Here is a 20,287-nt window from a genome sequence, read left to right on the forward strand (position 1 = left end):
TCACATCCAGGAAACAACATGGTTCTTGGTGAAGACCCTGCATAATTAATCAAGGAAGAAAACACGTCCACAAAGTCTACAAAGTTGTAATGAGAGTTTTGGAAGGTTTCACCGGCATTCTAACAGCAATGTTGGCTGTTACACGTACGACATTTTAAATGTTTTCAAGCAATAATTTCTGATAGCCTGTTTCATTATTACATCAAGCCTCTGGAGTACGTACAGAGTCCACCTGTATCATCACTTAACTAGGGAAATTATAAGTAGAAGAATTATGCCTTCACATATGTCACCTGCCTACTGGGGTACACTTTGTGTGTCTATACTCTCTGACATAAGACTTGCACGTTTTCTGTACGGCCTTCTGAACACAGCATCTTCATTCCAAAGTCTGTGGTCTACTCCCTACTGTCCATATTTCTATAGTCTACCAAGCTCTTGAGTATTTATCTCAAGTCCCGTCTCTACAAGCGCTTCGGGAAAGAGCCTCAAGCATTGGAGGAAGAGCCCTAGACCCAGGGGCCAGGCCTTACCTTGCTCTCCCACTTTGGGGCCCTTACCTCACCGATCCTTACTTTGCTCATCTAATAAATCGGATGGCTAACTGGCAGACACGTTGTTCTCACGCAGAAAAAAAAAAAATTCTCGTCTCTTAATCTGGCACTGCTAGATGCGTTTGCACACAGTGGAGAGAGCAGGGGCCTGGGATGGAGGGATGGGGCGGCGACTCAAAGGCTGCCTGCCACAGGCCAATCAGCTATGGCCAGGGAGGTGGAGTCAACACCGCCCCGCCCCACCCCCTCTGCTAGCACTGCCTCCACCATGCCCCCTCCATCAGTCTACCTTTCTGGAGTCCCAGAGGACCGACAGCGAAGGGTCTGGGAAAATATGGCAGGATGACCTCGCTGGTCTCAATTGCTCTCTTCCCCAGGCCTTCTCCGCCGGCTGACTGACAGTGGGAAGGAGGCAGAGAGCACAGTATTGCCAAGAGTCAGGGGTTAGATTGGCAAAGGGGCAAAGCAAACACCCCAGGGTTTGTAACAGGGCAGAGAAGAAAGAAAGTGAGACCAACGGAATGTCTAAGAGCTGCGTAGGGAAGGACAAATAAAAACACGTCCCTCAGATTTCCGGTTTGATGATTCATATTCCTCAGCATTCTTTAAACGGTCCCTGTTTAATACCACCTAAAGTCTATGAAATTCCAGAGGCTGTAGACGAATTTAAAAGTTTACCCGTAAGTCTAGAGAAACTTCCATTGAATCTTAGTTTTATAGGAAATTGCTCACTCACTTGAATTCTAAATCAGTAAGTGCGCTGGAAAAAGCAAATGCTCAAATATACCCTAGAGCAGAAAAAACCAGTAGGAGAAGTTCAAACAGCTGCTTCTAAAACAAAACACCTGACCAAGGTGTTTACTCCCTCTAGTTCAGGCCAATAAAAATACACTGACTTGTCTCATAACCATGTCAATGAATCTTTTTATGTGGCAAGATGGAAGAGCCTGACCACATTTATTTAATTGCCAATTTGGGAATTTACGTGCCGGTATTGTTACTTTTGAAAAAGCTTTATTTCTCCTCGATACGGTTGCAGATTATACCACCATCAAAAGAATTACTCCATTGTTTGTTAATATATAGCATATTTTAACTTTACTTCATAAATTACAGTAATGACTTGCTAGTCGGAATACCAATAAATTTTAAAGGCTTGTTCAGTCTTGTGGTCAAATACAACACAGATGTTGGCCTTATTTACCTTTTAATGTCTTTCTCCTTTGTTATTAGCGGTCATACCTTAACAGTTTTTATACCTGCCACTCCACAGTATTGTCCTCAAACATTTACTACACCAAGAGAGCAACTGGGCAGACAACTGGAATGAGAGATTTTTAGAATAGGAAGGGGCTCTAGTTGAGGGCAGTGTTTTTCAAAAAATTTAAAACCACAGTCTGTAGTTAAAAATACACTTTACAGAATGAGCTAGTAATCCCTCTCTCTCTCTCTCTCTCTCTCTCTCTCTCTCTCTCACACACACACACACACACACACACACACACACACATATTCTCTTTCTTCCTCTCTCCCCGTCCCCACCCCGCCCCCCAACATCCCTCCTTCTTTCCCTCTCTCCCAAAGAGCTTTAATGTAAATTTGTCAAAACAAGACGTTACTCGCTGTGTGGAGTAGTGCACTCTGATAATTTCCCACTTCCTGGCTCACTAATGTATCATGATCTACAGTTTGAAGGGAAGAACTCTAGAATATACCCACTTTTGATTTTAGGGACAGGGAAATGGGGTCGCAGCAGTGTTGTGATCTGCTTATGGTCAGAGCTGTCAGGGTGCAGAGCCACCTCACCCCAAGTAGTTTACCTAAAAGGAAACTACCAGAAAGGCAAATAGATAACTGCGTTCAGAGATTTGCTTACACGGCGTCCTCATAATGAGGTTAGATTTCACTTCATAAGAATCTTTTAATACGTTCACATTTTTCAAGTATGTCTGAAACAAGTCAAATGTGACAAAAGCTAACACTGAACAGTTAATAAATTAGTCATAGCTTGATGGCTTATTTTGGCATATTTAGAGGAAGAAAAAAACCCACATTTTTTTAGACCAAAACTGAGACATTAAAATCACCACATCTTTGGCTTAATCTTTTCTTGTGCTTTGCAATAACAAATTCCAAAGCTGTAGTTATAAAATCGTTGCTTTTGTAAAACCATTTTTTGTTGTATCACTTCAAAGAAACATGTCATTTAAGTAAACATTGTTGCCAAATGTTTCTTTCTTTCTTTCTTTCTTTTTTTTTTTTTGAACTTGACCCTCTGTGGCACTTGCCACTGTTGTTCAATATCTTCTTGACATTTCTTTTCCCGGTGCCTGTAACACCATCAATATTTTTTGGGCATCTTTCTAGAATCTGAGTATCCATCATCTATCCCTTCAATGATGTGGGTCCCTGGGACTGTCTTTATCTATCCCTCACTGTGGGTGCCTGCCTCACAGACCCCAGCACACTCACGGCTTCAACCTTCACACCGCTCCCTTCTGCTAGATCTTAGATCTCAACTCTGGGCCCACATATCAATTACCTATTGGCCATTTCTAGCTGGATGCCCCATATAGCATCTGAAACTCAGTGTGCTGCAAGTTGGATTTGTCACAGTTCCCCTGCAAACCTATTGTTTTCCTTCTTTAGGTGAATGGCAACCTATCAGCCCCAAACCTTGGCACTCTTCTAAACGGCCTCTTTTGACCCTACATCAAATCAATCATGACATCCTGCCACTTGGATCTGGAATTCATGCCTTCCATATATTCACTGCCACTTTTCCCCCCCAGCCACGTGTCTCCTATGTGAATATTTGCAATCACCTCCTTCCCAGGGCTCTATGTCCAGGGTCTCACTAGGACAATTTCACTCTCCTATCCCTTTTAGGAAACATCTAAACACTTCAACAAGTACAAAAAGCCCATAAACGTCTGACTGTTCCTTACCTCCCTAATATGGGACCAATTTATAGTTTTTCAAACTAATTTGTCATGAAATATTTTCTTCAAAAGATGACTTAGGCAGAGGCCTTATGTAAAAGACGAGGGACTCTGATGGTCATTCTCACCAGGGACCTTAAAAAACCTAGGGTAAAGGATCAATCTCCCTTGATTACCCACATTAGTATGCTGAGGTCTCTGACTGAACCTGCATGCCCTGAACTCCTGCAGTTTCTCCCATCGCCTCTTCATCAGGTAAGAGTCTCATCCCTGACTCTTTCCAGCCTGGCTCAGTGGCCGCTGGGCCAGTAGGTGTGTTATCATCTAAGGAGGGCGGAGCCATAGCCCTACATCCTTATCTCTATATCCCTGGGACCTAGCACTATACGCCTGGCACAGGGCTTTCCCAAAGTTTGGCGGAGGGATAAATGAATGAAAAGCAATAAATAGGGTATTTCAAATAATTCCAATAAAAAATATTAAATGTGACCTTTAGTTAGTTGTTAGCATTCAGTATTGGTTAAAAAAAAATCCACAGATACCTACCTAAGGGGGAGGGGGGCACTTTTTAGTCCTAAAATGATTCTACCTACATAATATAGAATTAAACATATTCATTAGAAATGCAAGATTAATTTGTACCTGATGAAAGAGCAGCCCATTCTTAGAACCACTGCTTATACAGCCTTACCTATCTGCTTAATGAAGTGGAGAAACTTAGCATAAAAGCAGCACGCAATCGTTTATTTTTTAAATTCAGTAGTGGTATGCATTACAACATTCAGCAAAATATGTTCTTATGTGCTCTACAATTTAGTTCCTTCGTAAAAATTAGACAGTACAGTGAAGAGGTTCAGACAGAGAAAATAAAATCAAATGCTTAGGCATCTTTATTTTAATGAAGAAATAGTGTCAATTTACTATTGCTCTTCTGCCCAGGACATTCTCCTACTAGAGACCTTCTTCTCAAGATGTTCCTCACCAAAGCAACACAAATAGCATCCAACACCGCACATACACACAGAGAACTGAAATTTAACCCTGCTCCTAAATTATGTTGATAGGATATTAAATTGCAAATGTCTGCTTGAAGTCAGGAAAATAAAGTGAAGGAACTTGATGCAATGTGAGGCTACCCACGGCTGTTGCCTGTTAAGTCAAAGGCAATTATGTCTACTGAACAGAAAGCAACATTTAGTTGAAAAATTAAATAACAATGAAATCTGCTGAGCACAGACCCAGACCTAAAACAACTGTTTTGCTTTCATCCTTTATCAAGTGATCTTTAATTATCCCATGGTCTCAAGATCTTTTCCTCCTGTTTCCAGAACACAGAATGCTCACAGAAACTCAAGTTATTATCATTCTATGCTGAAATCACCAGCATTACCCCTAGCCCATTGTCATTTCTTTCCTTTTATTAATTTTTTTTTTCAGGTTGATCACTAGTCTACTAGATCACCATGTTATAAAAATGCTTAAAAGAGTTAAAAGAAATTCTAGACAAAATTAGTACACAGAAATGCTGAAATGCCATTAAATTCAGCCTGTAGAGAGATTTAGGTCTGGCAGTCTTGAATTCACATGTTGAAAATCTATAATCTGTTTTGAAAAAAAGAGTGCCTGTAAATACAAGTGAGTATGGGAACATCAGAAGATGAGGATATGGTCTCTTGTCGCCTGTCTTCATGGCATATGATAAATTTTAAGGGTCATTAAATATGCAATCCATAGAAATTCAGAAATTTGATTTTCCTGAGACTCAGCAACCAGATGAAGACACTGCTGGTCCTGCGAGGCTGTTCCATTTGCTTCTACACGTCAGTCTAGGAATCCTCTTGGGATGACTAGTAATGAAACTGCCTTGTACACGGCACTTACGACATAGCCATCCAGCTCACCTCTCGACTGAACTGGGTCTAATACTAACTAGGTCTAACATGAGGCATTCTCGGGACCACTCTTTCACTACATGCCACAAGTTTCTTCTAAAACACTTTTGCTCACAGCCTGTGGGCAAAGAGCTCTTGCACAAGGGCAGAAAAATGTTGAAAATGCACACTTTCATAATGGTCATGCCACAGGCTTTGCAGTCGTAGAGTTTAGACTGGGATTCTAAACTTTGCCATTGACGGGTTGTGTGGTGGTGGTCAGGTTCAGTTACTTACCCTCTGAGCCTCAGGTTCCTCATTAGTAAAATGGGAGCAAAACCAGCATGTGTGAGAGGTTAAATTTGGTAATTTATTTGAAATTCTCAACATAGTACCTCGCAAGTAGAAAGCTGCTGATGCTACTACAACTGGCAGTAGTGGAATTATTTCTATTCTTACTACTACTACTCCACCAATAGCTGTAGGCCAATCTAGACATAGGACTCCATGTCCTTCCATAAAAAGATGCATTAATATTCTGAATTCAAACTGCATGTGAAGTTCAAGCTATTTAATAAGGGCAACTGTAAATTCCCCATGCCAATATTTTGAGATGACCATGTTTTCAAGAGCACGGTCATTAGTAAAGCTGATCTGCATGGAAGCTAAACTAGATACATTCAGTGTTGCTACTCCCAGGAGGGCTTGTCATTGTTCTCCCAAAAATAGCAACTAAGCTTTTTGGGACAAAGTTGGCTGTTATCACTAGGAAAGATGACCCAACACTAGGAAACCAGCAAAAGATGTTCCATAATCTGAATATCTAGGAACTGAGTAGGAGATAGAGTCATTCACTATCAGTTGAAACTTAGAGGTGTTCTTAAAAAAACAAAAACAAAACAAAACAAAAAAAACCCCACATACATCACTTGCATAGTCAAGCAGTGTGATCCTGAGTTAGTCACAAGTACCTGTTAGCCCATACCATTTAATCATTAATAGGTTAGACTTTGTGAATATGCACTTAAGTATAGTCCAAATCCACTGCTTATAGCCAATTAGCAAATGACTTGAGAGAATAGATCTTGGCAAAATCTTGACCCTGCCCCAGTTTATCAGCAAATGGTTGGTATTGATACATGGCAATAATCAGTAATTACTGAGGTATATTCCAAATTTAGTACTTTCAATGTACATAGTCCCTGAAAATTTTCAGAGCTCACAAAATGGTGCTGTACCCTAGCATTTCAAGAATAACATAAAATTTTACAGAGTTATTGTTTGCGGTAGGGTTAAAAGATAGAATGTGGAAGCATTTTAAGATTATCAGAATAATATGAAATTATCAGGTATCATAGTAAGAAAGAAAAGTAGGGTCTTCTCGTTCAGTTTTTCCACAAACAGAAACTCTGATGGAGTTATCTGACTGACTCCTAGGAGAAAGGTATTCCATTCTTCAGCTCCATGATGTGGGCACAGCATTCTTTCCCTAATGTAAATAGCTAATTACTTCCAAGTCAAGATTACACTGTATACACATTATACATAAACCTCTGTTAAATGTTATTCTCACACTGAGATTGGCAAGGAAAGCACTGGCAGAGAAAATGCCTAAGGCTAGACTCAAGTCTCAAAAAGACAGCTGGACTTACCTTTAAAATAAGCCGCCAAGCATCAAGCACATCTATAGATTAATCACACAGCAACTATGTCTGATAAACTGAAATTCACTATACTACTGAAAAAATAATACAGAAATATGGCAACTCCCAGTTTACTCAGCATGAGCTACTGAGGATACCTATGTGTCCACTAGAGGTGACCAGAAAGCCTTAATCAAGCATCTTCAGTAATACTGGAGAGCTATTCAAGAAGAGAGATTTGAGAAAATCTCAAAATTAAGGAAGTGGTTTAGATTCACCTAAAAACTTTGCCTCACCAAGAATAGCTATGGTCTAGTTATTTGCCACAAAAGCTGTCAATCATTTTATTTCTGTGGTTGATCTGCATATACTTGCTGAATTAATGAACTTATGGTTCAATTACCATCACCACCGCCCCCCCATACACACACATACATACAACTCAAGTTTTATCCTTCCTAATGAACTGTCTTTGAGCCAAGAAGAAAGGATATACAGGATAAGTAAGAACATTGTATAATGGATTGTGAAAGGAGACTGTCTAACTAGAATACTAAAGTTTTAAAAATGGCAGCAACCAGAAATTATGCACCTTTTACTGGAAGGATATCTCCATCTATGAAGTCTTGACCCTCTCCCCCCGCCCCCCCACCACACACACAAATCAAATCTGAATCTAATTAAGCTTCTAGATCTAGCTACTAATTTGTAGGACATACAAGGGAAAAGAAGTATGTGACAAAGGAACACAATGGAGATGCGATCAAGAAAATCCAAACTCCCAGGAACTCTACAGGGCAGACAGTCTGGTTACTTCAACAGAAATACACAAGGTTAGAAAAAAAAAGATTGAGTGAGAATCTACAGATTAAAAGACACTTGAAAGACATACAGTACACTGTTAAAAATTATAAAACCACTGGAGAAAAGCACTTTGCAAACTAGTAACAGAGATAGAAAAAAACTATCTCAGCACAGAAGCCATAAATGAAAGCCCACAGGTAACAGCATATTCAATGATAAAAGTCTGAATGTCTGAATGCTTTTCCTCCATGATCAGGAACAAGACAAGAATGTCCCACTTTTGACATTTCTACTTCATAGAGTGCTATAAGTGCATTTAGGTTAAAAAAAAAAAAAGAAAGGAAAAGAAAGAAATTAGGTAAAAATTAAGTAAATAAAAGGCATCCAAATAGAAAAGGAAGTAAAACTGTTTGCAGATGACATGATCTTCTATGTAGAAAACTCTAAAGATTCCACATACATACACAGAATCTGTTAAAACTAACAAATGAATTCAGCACAGTTATAGGATAAAAAACCAATACGCAGAAATCATTTCTATATACTAATGATGAACAATCTAGAAAAGAATTTAAGAAAATGATTCAACTTACAATAGCACCAAAGGAATAAAACTTAGAAATAAACATAAGCAAAAGACTTGTACACAGTGTACTTGTACATTGAAAACTACCAAAATGTTGGTGAAATCAAAGAAGACCCAAATAAATGTAAACATATTCAACATCCCCATGTTCACGAAGGGAAGACTTAATATTAAGATGTTAATAGTACCCGGTGGTTTATAGATTTAATGTAATGCCTATCAAATTCTTAATAGCAGTTTTTGCAGGAATATAAAAATCCATCATAAAATGCATACGGAATCTCAAGGGACTCTGAATAGGCAAAAACGTCTTGAAAAAGAACAAAGTTGGGTCTCATACTTCCTGATTTGAAAACTTATTACAAAGCCATAGTAATCAAAACAGTTTAGTACTGACATAAAGACAGAGATACAGAACAAGGCAATGTAACAGAGATTTCAGAAATAAACTCCTACTCATGCGGTCAAATGATTTTCACCAGGGGTACCAAGACCATTCAATGGGGAAATGATAGTCTTTTCAACAAATGGTTCTGAGAAAACAGGATATCCAAATCCAAAAGAATAAAGTTGGATTCTTACCTTGTTCAATACATAATATTTGAAAATTAACTCAAATTGGGTTAAAGACCTAAAAATTAAGAGTCAAAGTATAAAAGTCTTCTGGGAAAAGTTTCATGACATTCCCGGATATTACATTAAAAGTATAAACAACAATATAAAAACAAGATTATGCCTGAAAACTTCCGTGCATCAAAGAACCCAATTAACAAAATTAAAAGAGAACCTACGGGTTGTGAGAAAATGTTTACAACTCATATATCTAATAAGAGGTTAATACCCAGGATATATAAAAAAAACTCTTACAATTCAACAATAAACAAACCCAAAGAGTTTGATTAAAAAATAGGCAAAAGGCTTGAACAGATATTCCTCCAAAGAAGGTATGCAAAGAGTCAACAAGCAAATGAAAAGATGCTCAGTAGCACTAACCATTAGGGAAAGATGAATCAAAATCACAATGAGGTACCATGTCACAGTCATTAGGATGACTATGATTAAAAAACAAAAACAAAAACAAAAAACTCCAGAAAATAACAAGGGTTGATGAGCATATAGCGAAGTTGGAACCTCTGCACTGTTAGTGGGAACAGAACATGTTACGGCGGCTATGGAAAACAGTATGTCAGTTTCTCAAAAATTTAGGCATAGAATTATGATGTGATTCAGCAATTCCATTTCTGGGTATATACCCAAAATAACTGAAAGCAGGGTCTCAAAAAGATATTTGCATTTAAAAATTTTTAATTGAAGTTTAGTTGACATACTAGTTTCAGGTGTACAAAAGCTTAAATAATAAAGAAAAAAAAAAAAGAAAAAGGTATTTATATACCCATATTCACAGCAGCCTTATTCACAATAGCTGAAATGTAGAAGCAACCCAAGAAATATCCAATAATGAACAACCAGAATGTGGTATACCCATATAATGGGATATTATTATTCAGCCTTAAAAAAGGAAGGAAATTTTGACATATGCATACAATACCAATGAATCTTGAAGACATTATGCTACGTGAAATCAGTCTTTCACAAAAAGATGAGTACTGTGTGATTTTACTTGTATGAGGTGTTTAGAGTGGTCATAATCATAGAGACAGAAAGCAGAATGGTGGTTGCCAGGTGCTGGGGGTAAGGAGAGAAGGGGGAGCTGTTTAACAGACTTCCAGTATTGCATGATGAAGAGAGTCCTGGACACAGGTTTGTACAACAACGTGAATGTATTTACTACTACTGAACTGAGACTAAGGAGAGGCGCCGGGGTGGCTCAGTCAGTTGAGTGTCCAACTCTTAATTTTGGGCTCAGGTCATAATCCCATGATTGTGGGATCATGCCCTACGTGGGGCTCCATGTTGAGCCTGGAGCCTGCTTGGGATTCTCTCTCTCTCTCTCTCTCTCTCTCTCTCTCTCTGCCCCTCTCCTCTTCTCACACATGCTCTCTCTCTAATAATTAATTAATTAAAATTAAAACATGACTAAGGAGGTGGTAGCATTTACATGATATGTATTTTACCACAACATAGAAATCAATAGGAAATGGAGAAATGTAACTATAGATTAGACATTTAATAAATTAAGAAATTCCTATTAATTTTCTAGATAGCTAAAGTACTGGGTACTATCTACTATTTCTATGCTAAAAAAATATTTAAATGTTTTTATTTATTTTTGAGACACAGAGAGATGGAGCATGAACAGGGGAGGGGCAGAGAGAGAGGGAGACACAGAATCTGAAGCAGGCTACAGGCTCTGAGTTGTCAGCACAGAGCCCGACGCAGGGCTTGAACTCACGGGCTGTGAGATCATGACCTGAGCTGAAGTCGGATGCTTAACCAACTGAGCCACCCAGGCGCTTCCAGCTAAAAAATTCTTTTAATGGAGTCTTAAATACATATTGAAATACATATTGAAATATATACAAATCAAGTAACATATCTGGGATCTGCTTTCAACAATCATAGGAGAGATCAGGGCAGGGGAGGGATGTGGTGAGGTTACAGGTATAATAAGATTACCTAGGATTTGATAATTGTTAGTTTAGAGGTGACACTGAGTTCCATTATGCTATCCCACCTACTTTCGTGTTTAGAAGTTAGTATAAAAGATTTTTTTAAATATATAAAAAATATTCACCAAGACATGATTGGTTGTCTTTGGATAGTGCAACTATGAGTATTTATTTTGAAAATGTAAGGCACATTCAAACCATACTTTTAAAATGTCAAAAAAAATTAAGTCAAAATTGCAAATGGCCTGCCAAGTTCCTCCATGTATTACCATTTATTGAAAAGAAGGTGCTATGACTGGCTTGGTAATCCTCACCCAGGCTTAAGTGATCTTTAGAATATACACAGAATCTATGTCAGACACTGCTTTGCCTGTGTTAGCTCTATTAATTTTTATCACATGAGATGTTTTTTTCCAGAAAACCAGGAAGCTCCTACATCTGTAATTGAAGCCACAGGACCTATGTCTCATACATTGAGGACTGGCGGTGTCACATTGCATGCTGATCTGGTGCAAAGGAGAATTCCCAGTGTAATTTAAGAATAGCAGTAACCCTAGAAGCATCTCATTTAGGGCCTCTGGCATTTACTTTTTGGTTGCATGGCTCCCATGGATCCTGATTTTTTTTTTTCTCATCCACAGTACTAGCTTTATCATTTGGCACTCCACTATTGGCTATTTCTTACTACTAGTTAATGCTTGTCACGACTAACACAAGGAGACTTGTTTCTTTCCTAATATTGTTATTCCTTTGGAGATTCTGTGGTTTGACATAAATTTTGTGGATTTATAGTGGCATTAGTTTAGAACGATTTTGCCCCGATGACAGACTACTGTTGAAGATTCACTCATTCTCCATCAATAGCCTCCATCATTAATTTATAAGCTCCCTGCAGGCAGGAATTGTGGCTAGCACCACTATACTAATATACAATCATTGTTCAATAAATTATGAAAGACTGACTTTCTGAATGACTTGTTAATGTCAGGCCAGGAAACAAAGGGTGGGTGGCCAGGTGTGTATCTTGCGTACTGTAGCCCATATGACATGGGAGGTTTTGTGTGTGCAACGTGAGAAGGGTGCCATTTGGTAGTACAGTTTTCTGAATTACTTCATGGACATTTTGAGTGATCATTACCCACAACTAAACTAGTGCTATAAGGATAACGTACTGACTGAAGGCCTTCTATTATGACAAGTTCTTTTGATAGAGTCTTAAATTTGGGGTGGTCCTGGCATGGAGACCACGTGGTATTAGCAGGGTACCTTAGCCAATAGGGACACCAGGCTGAATTCCTCCAGGTCCCTGCTCCTAGTTGTGGGGGGAGGGGGCAGCAGTGGGTAATTTCCTACATGACTTTTGCTTTATTCCAGGGAATAATTCCAGGTTGAAGTTCATGCTTCTCAGATTATTTTGTTGCCCTTTTAGGTGGAGAAATATAATAGTTACATCTGCCTTGCTAGTTCCGTTATTTGTATATGATATTTGATCTTAACTATCTTTTAAGTAAGCGCTGCAAAAAATATATGAAGGGTCATATGCACTCATCCCCCAATTCTCACTTCCTAGCTTCAAATGGCAATTTAACCTATTTTTAAGGCCAAGCATGAACCATCCCCATACCCACCTCTCTCTCTCTCTCTCTCTCTCTCTCTCTCTCACACACAGAGTCTGATTCAAAATTATTTTCTTAACCTATTTTCATTTACTTTCTCAAAAACTGTACTTTTCAGAGTGTCTGAGAGTCCGTGGTCCTTTGAGCCTCAAAATAGAAAGTTTAAAGAAAACCTATTTATCTCTTCTTGGGACTTTTGAATAGGATCTAGAATGTTTTCTGAGTATAAAAATAAAATGCTTTCTTCTTTCCCTAGAAATCTTAAAGCTAGCCATTCACCTAACCATAAAAATATCCCTTCCTTTTATGTCAAAGATATATCCCTTTTAACACATTCCTTGTATTAAAAGATATATCCCTAGATTTTTAGTTTTAAAAATGCCACAAATGCCAAATATTACATCAGATCATGTACAGTCCAAAGAGAATAACCATGTCACTTCAATTTTACTATAAGAACAACTAAAAAAAATCATACCAAATGTTAATAAGGAAGCAATTTCTTTTTATTGCTTAGATATACTGGTAAAGCAGGAAGAAAAAAAAATCGTTCCTATTTTTAATGTAACTCTGGTTCCTACTGACACACTCTTGTATATTTTGCCCTTTTATTCCTTTTCTTTTACTATCTTATTTTTCTAAACTGAAAAGAAAAAAATAATAATGGTAAAATAAACCAAGCAAACACAAAGGCAATTGAAGTTTGTCCAACTTAAATTCTTTGAGACCTTTAAGAAATATTTTAACACCTAAGTCACTGTTCCACTTTTAGATAGCTACAGCATTCTGAATTAGTAATTGGGTTCTACAAAGTACATACTGTGTTGGGGATTTATTTTGGGGGAAGTTAAAAAAACAATAGTATTACTTTTAAATTTTAATCTATTACTGTTTTTAATTTATAAGCACATTTTAAATATGTGATAAACATCTTTTGTATCTCTCCTTTTTCAATGTGTACCCCATTACATTTAGAAGATCAAATCTATACACGCTCCTTACATCTATGAGATCAAATCTACACACACTCCTTACCTCTATGAGATCAAATCTACACAACCCCTTTCTATTTTGGATCAAAAAAAGATATATCCTATTTAAACAACTGCTGTTTAAAGAATTAATCTTGGGCTAGAAAGAGTTACTACAAGGTGGTTCAACGATTTCAAAAGTACAACTGGTTCCTCAGGATATGGTACTTGCATTTTGAGGTTGTAGAACAAAGGATAAGGTTCCTAAATTCTATCTGTACTGATCCTACGTGGGCAGCTAAGCCTCCCCCGGCCAGCAATTACTCTGTTGTAGTGGCCCAGTGAGGTGTGATGTTAACAACGCGCACAGGTTTATGAGGATTTGTTGGTCAATGTGAAAATCTTATAAAGTATGCTCAAGTTGACAACACATCTTTGGGCAGCATCAGCCAAATGAAGGCAAAAATACCTGTTTTGGAGCCCTTCAACCAGTCCTTATTTAGAATGCTAACATTACAACCACAAACAAGGCCTGGATGTCATTTAAAATAAATTCTCATTCAGGATCTTTCGTTTTGGGGGAAAAGAAGTTGAAAAACAGGAATGGGCACTCTGAGTACAAGAGGGGCCTATTTTCAGGGCCCCATGCTGGCTGCTCATCAGGGATGGATGAAAGATAAGATTCGGAAAATGAGCTTCCTTATCTGAGAGAAGCGAAAAATGTATGCAAAAATGTTATTTCTTTTAAAAAATATCTCTGGAAGTGTTACGTAAGTGATATATACAACCTGTGAGACCCAAAGTTTTCATTGTCTTCTTTCCACCTGTCTAACGTCATCAATATGATCAATGGAATATTAACTTTTTGTAATTTTAGAAGCTCCTATCCCTGAGCAGCCGACATGAAATGCCAAGTTTTAAGAGTTGGGTGTAGTTTTGATGCCAGTTAAAGAATAATGTGGATTACCATGAGAGAGTGTGTACACATGAAAAATAAACCACGGTTGAACTACTGACTGAATGATTAAAACAAAACAAAACAAAACAAAACAAAAAAAACAAACCCCAACTTGTGGTGGGGCTAATCAGGTCATTTTTACTGATTAGACATGTGACACCCGACTGCTTTAATTTTCTCCTTACTTCAGAGACTCTCTTTCAACATCATGAAAAGAATACCCACGTGGAAAATAAGAAAAAGAGCTTCACCATTCCGAAGATTAATTTTGATTGTGGAGAAAGCCCAATGAATCCCAAACATGGGACAACAGCCAAGCAGTGGTACAAAGTGGGAGGGAGAAGAATAAAACCATAGGAGACCCAGCCAAATTGGCCTCAACACATAGGGACCCACGCAGTGCCAACGAAAGCCTAAACAGCTAATCCAATCCAAAGACCTATCTAGATTTCATTTGTAACCACTCTCCTATCTCTCTCTTTCCTAGTGTTACAGCCATTTCCTTAGGCCTCTTTTTATTTCCTACCAGGAGGACTGTGATAATCTATTGTGCTATCGGGCTAATCTTCCAAATTGTACAATTCCATCATATCACTCCACTGTTTTAATACTGTTCATGGCATCCCCACACCTACAGCACAAAATTGGGACACTCAATGTTCCCTGTGATACTCCTTTGAGGGCGATGGACCAATCACAAGACTAGCCTGTATTCCTGATGTTTTCCGTTACTAGATGTACTGCCTTGGGCCAATCATTTAATTTTTCTGAGCCATTTCCCTCAATGGTTATGCTCTGCTTCCACCTGTCTCTCTGCTTCCTGCAACAACAAAACGCTGTATTCCTTACTGCCCACTCCCTTCTCTGAATCCCCACAGTAAGCAAAAGCTCTTATTTATGGAGTGCTTGTAAGTATTTTTCTATGTGGCTTACATAGTTCTCCTAATAGTGTTGTGATTGCTTTCATTCTATAGACGGAAGATTAAGATGAACCGAGTGAGACTCAGAGATACAAGGTGCTTTTCCTGAGGCCACAGAGCAAAGGAGGTCCCAAGCTAGTGGGGGCAGGCTGGTCATCATGGTTGGGAAGCTGTGATGCTTTATGTTCAATCCTTGCATTCTCTTTCACAGGCCTGAAGAAAAACAAGGCCATATGCAATAAGGGAGCAGGAACACACATTTCACTTACTGACAGCGGAAGGGGGTTGCAGTTAGGGAAAGAGAACAACCGTCAAGATAAGGATGAAGAAATGAATGGAGGAGGATCTTTCAGCTGATAGTCAACAACACTGTCTTTTTGAGACCAATGAAAAGCTGAAAGCAAAACGAAAAAAAAAAAAGCTTTTTTTTTGAGTTTAGATTCCACGTCATTCTGTAGTATGCAAAAGTTATACTTGAAACCATGAATTACTTCATCATTTTGATCTAATTCAGCACTTGATATGCAGAGAAAACATAAAATCAGGAAACCTTCCTCTGGGATTGAACTGGCCACTCATGATTCTTGGGCACACGGGTCACACAGTCGTCGGGCATTGCTCTGCTGCGGTGGGAAGTGTGCTTTGGGTTTCGCTCACTTATCAAATAGTTCTTCCCTGACAACTGTGGTTGCTGCTGCTGCCCCCTGTCACCACAACACACTCTCTGTTTCTTCCTGGGCACACAGCTAGGCTACATGTATTTCCCAGCCTCCTTTGCACCGGGCCACGAAAGCCTGGTCCATCTAGTCTCCCATCCATGCTCCTCCTGCTTTTTTTCTCCCTGTGGGTTAGAAAGCTTAGGACAGTGATTACACAAGCTTCAGAAGCTGGACGTGAGATGGCACAACCATTATCAAACCTTGCCTAAACCAAGTCACCTGGAAAATCCACTTGAGACCACGAAATAAGAAAGAGATCCATTTCTGTGGTCATGACATATGGGGCCTATTTGTTACAGCCATTTCACCTACGCTAACAGATTCCTGTGCTGGCTTGTGCTTCACTGGGGGCCCAGATACAGACACACAAGATCTGCACTGAGTTTACAATCTAGTCGGCCAAAGTGTGGGTGTCACTGAATTGTCCTGGTGTCCTGGGGGCAGGGGCAAAAATGAATCAACACAAAGTTCAGAGCAGGATCTAGAGTAGAGGCAGGCACACTTCTTCCCCTAAAAGGACAAATATTACAGGCTTTGCAGTCCATATAAAGTCTCTGACACATATCCTTTCTCTTTTTCATAATCCTTTAAAAATTTAAACAACATTCTTAGCTTGAAAGACCTACAAAAACAAGCCATAAACCAGATTTGGCCCATGGGAGATGGTCTGTCAGTTCCTAGCCTAGACCCTTGGTCTAGATTTTTTAAATCCCCAGGAAGAAAAATATCTCATGACATATGAAAATTACATGAAATTCCAATTTGGAAGTGTAATTTTTATTGGAATACAGATACATTTATTTGTCTACTGTCTGTGACTGCTTTTGCACAAGTAGGGCAGTGCTGAGCAGTTACGAAGGTACATGGCCCATAAAGCCTAAAATGTTTATTACTTGACCCTTTAACATTTTTGGTAAAGGCGCAGGTAATAAATGTTTGCCAACCTCTGGTGTGGAGCTTCCAATAGAGAGATTACTCTGTTTCCGTACCCAGATCCTCTATAACCCAAGGAGGACACTAGATGTCCACTGCTTTGGTGCCATGCCAAGAATTCCACATGTATACCAGCCACCATGGAAGAAGATCATGCCTCAAAAGATTTTGGAGTTTAGTGTTTCATTCCGAAACAGGGTTTAGAAGAGCAACCTTTACCGGTTAGTGGGAGTGTTCTAATGAAATGGGCTCAGAGCTGTTTTCCCTGCTCAACGTCCTGAATGATTACAGTATCTACTCACTAGGGAGGCTTAGCTGACCTAAATTCATACTGGCAACTAGCATCCTTCTAGAAGCCTGGTGCAGTATATAACTAATGTTTAGACAGCAGATACAAGATCAATCAGTGACATATGCTGTTTTCTTTATTGAGTCATTGTTATTAATAAGACATACAGCTGGGCCCTTTAAGTTCAGGACACAACTTAGATCCCTCTTCCTCTGGCTTTACTGAGATATAATTGACACAACTGAATTCTTAAAGCAATTCTGAAGGTCAAGTGGCTAGTTTTATAGAAGAGGAAACTAGGGCTCAGTGTGAATAAACAATTTACTCCGGCTCAAAGAGCTGAAAAGTCAGAGCTTGGGTTTGAGGCTAGATCTGTATGAATTCAAATCTGATGCTTTCAATCACACCATAGGCAGATCTCCTATTGGTACTTCATAAATCTATTTTTTCATATCTATTAATTTATTTTGAAAAAGAAAAAGAGGAGGGAGATGGGCAGAGAGAGGAAGAGAGAGAATCCCAAGTAGGTTCTGTGCTGTCAGTGCAGAGGCTGATATGGGGCTCAATCTCACCAACCATGAGATCATGACCTGAGCTGAGACCAAGAGTCAGAGGCTGAACCAAATGAGCCACTCGGGCTCCCAGTACTTCATAAATTTAAAGGTATTTCTACACGTTACTCTTGGCCACTACACAGGATTCGAGGTTTTGTTTTGTGGTGGTTGTTGCTTTGACCATCAAGTTTCAACTATGTTACAACAGAATTAGTATTTATTTTATACCAGACATTTGGTCTCTAACCTCTTCCAAGACTGAGTGTCCTCATCCGTAAAATGGGCTTGGCAGTAGCAGTTTCAGAGTTCTAATGTTGAATTAAACAAGTATGGGGTACACAGGAAATTCTTAATAAGCCGGGCCTCCAGTTGAAAATGCTAAGATTTATGCTGTCTTAAGTGTTCATGTTTAGGCTTCTGTGTACAATGTGGAGTAAAGCTCAATGTCTTTAGGACCTGTTCTAGCCCAAATCCATATCAGACATCGGTGTTAAGAAACAATAAAAATAAAGTAGTCAAACCATGAAGCTGTTGGCTATAGGTATCTTGGGGAGTCCTCCCACAAGGTGGAATCATGCTTGGGACATCAACACAACACTTACTTGAAATGTAAGTTTGGGGTATGTGGTTCAGTATTAACAATAGGACTATACTGTCTATTTTTAAAAGGGCATTCAATGAAAAAAAATCAAAACTAGTTTTCTTCAGTGAAATTGAGGAGTATGGATTTCGTTTGAAAGCAACTTTGAAAAACGCATTAAACAACAACAACAAAAAAGCCAGGATGGATATTTTTAACAACAGCTGAATGTATGGTCACATACCAGGGACTTCATTTTCCTGCTATTACACTTTTGCTTTTCTCTTCCCTAGCCAGGCCTGTCATGTACCCAGCAGCCTCTTTTTGTTCCCATCACCTTTGTTACAAAACACTTCCTTATAATGCCCGACATGCCTGCTTCCCACAGCTAGAATTACATGGAAGGTGGGACATTCTCAAACTTTTTTTGTACATATTGCTGTAACATGCCCTAATTTTGCATTATATCAACCAGATCCTGTATCCCCTTACTGAATGGCCTACTCATTGGGTCACCTAAGCTACTGTGACTAAGCTACTTCTCAAGTATCTGGTTCCCATAGAGACAGAAAAGCTATCACATGGTCAGGCATTCATTTCTTTATATGCCTGTAGAATAAGGAAGGCCCAACCACACGCTCCCTTCACAATGCTTGGGGACGCCACTGAAACTATGTTCCAAGAAAGAAGGCTTGCCCTTCAACTGCCTTAAGACTTCTCTCCCTAGTGCCTTGAGGAATGAAAAGGGGGCAAAGTTCTCCAATGAGCTTGGTTATTATCACTGTTTGGAAGGATCCTTGTTGAAACGCACAGTTTTACAAGGCATGATTACCAGATTTGAGAGCAAAATCTTCCCGTCTGTAAAGTTCTCTAATAAAGAGAATAAACAAGCTTCTTTGCATGCCTCAGGCTACAACTCAACATCCTCAGCAATGTGTCTTCAGAAGGGATGCCACATGACATCGAGACAACAGGTGGTTAGCACAAAGAGGGTGTTCACAAATATTTAGGATGAAATCACACTGAGAGTATCTGAGGAACTTCTGATCCTGAGCTGTGTACTGTCACTAAGCCTGTCATCTGAAGGCCTGTCCATTTCCTCGTGTCCCAGGCTCACCTTCCATCCACCTTCTTGCCTGATCCAAGTGGATGTCTTCCCCATCTCAACAAATACATGACTAAGCTGCCCAGCAGCTCAGGGAAAAACAAAAACAAAAACAAAAACAAAAACAAAAACAAAAACAAAAACCTGGGAATGATTTTTTCACTCCTCTTTATTACTTACTGTGCACCAGCCCAAACCAAATCCTTTGCAAATCCTATTTCTCTACTTGCAACAGAATCCAGGATCCAGTGAGTTCTCTCCATCTCTATTGCTAGTATATCGGGTCACCCCCAAAACCACTCTGTTCCCCAGTCTTTTCTCCCCATCATTAATTGTCCACAGGCAGCCCAAATAATGTAAAAATCTAAATCAGATCTTGCCATGTCTTCCCTTGAAGTCCTCCAATGAGTTCATATGCCATGTGTAACGACATTGACCCTCCTGACATGGCTCACGCTTGCCCTCATCCCGGCCCACATCTTGACTCGGCATCTCCATCACTGAGCTCAGCCACCTGGCCTCTGTCCCTCAAACATCAAACCCTTTCCTGCCCTGCCTTCATTGCTTCCTCTGCTTAGAACTCTCTCGTGACGGTCACATTACCAACCAGCCTTTTAGTCATTTGGACCTCAGGTTCAAATCAAAGTCATGCTCAGGAAGACCTTCCCCAAC

General features: G+C 39.3%; 1 protein-coding gene across 1 annotated transcript in view; it reads right to left on the bottom strand.

Moving 5' to 3' along the window:
* The window catches only part of EYA1 (EYA transcriptional coactivator and phosphatase 1), a 169,367-nt gene that overhangs the window by 55,372 nt on the left and 93,708 nt on the right, over positions 1 to 20,287 (bottom strand). The window lies entirely within an intron of this gene.

This window comes from Panthera leo, chromosome F2 (assembly GCF_018350215.1).
Source record: "Panthera leo isolate Ple1 chromosome F2, P.leo_Ple1_pat1.1, whole genome shotgun sequence".
Classification (NCBI taxonomy): Eukaryota; Metazoa; Chordata; class Mammalia; order Carnivora; family Felidae; genus Panthera; species Panthera leo.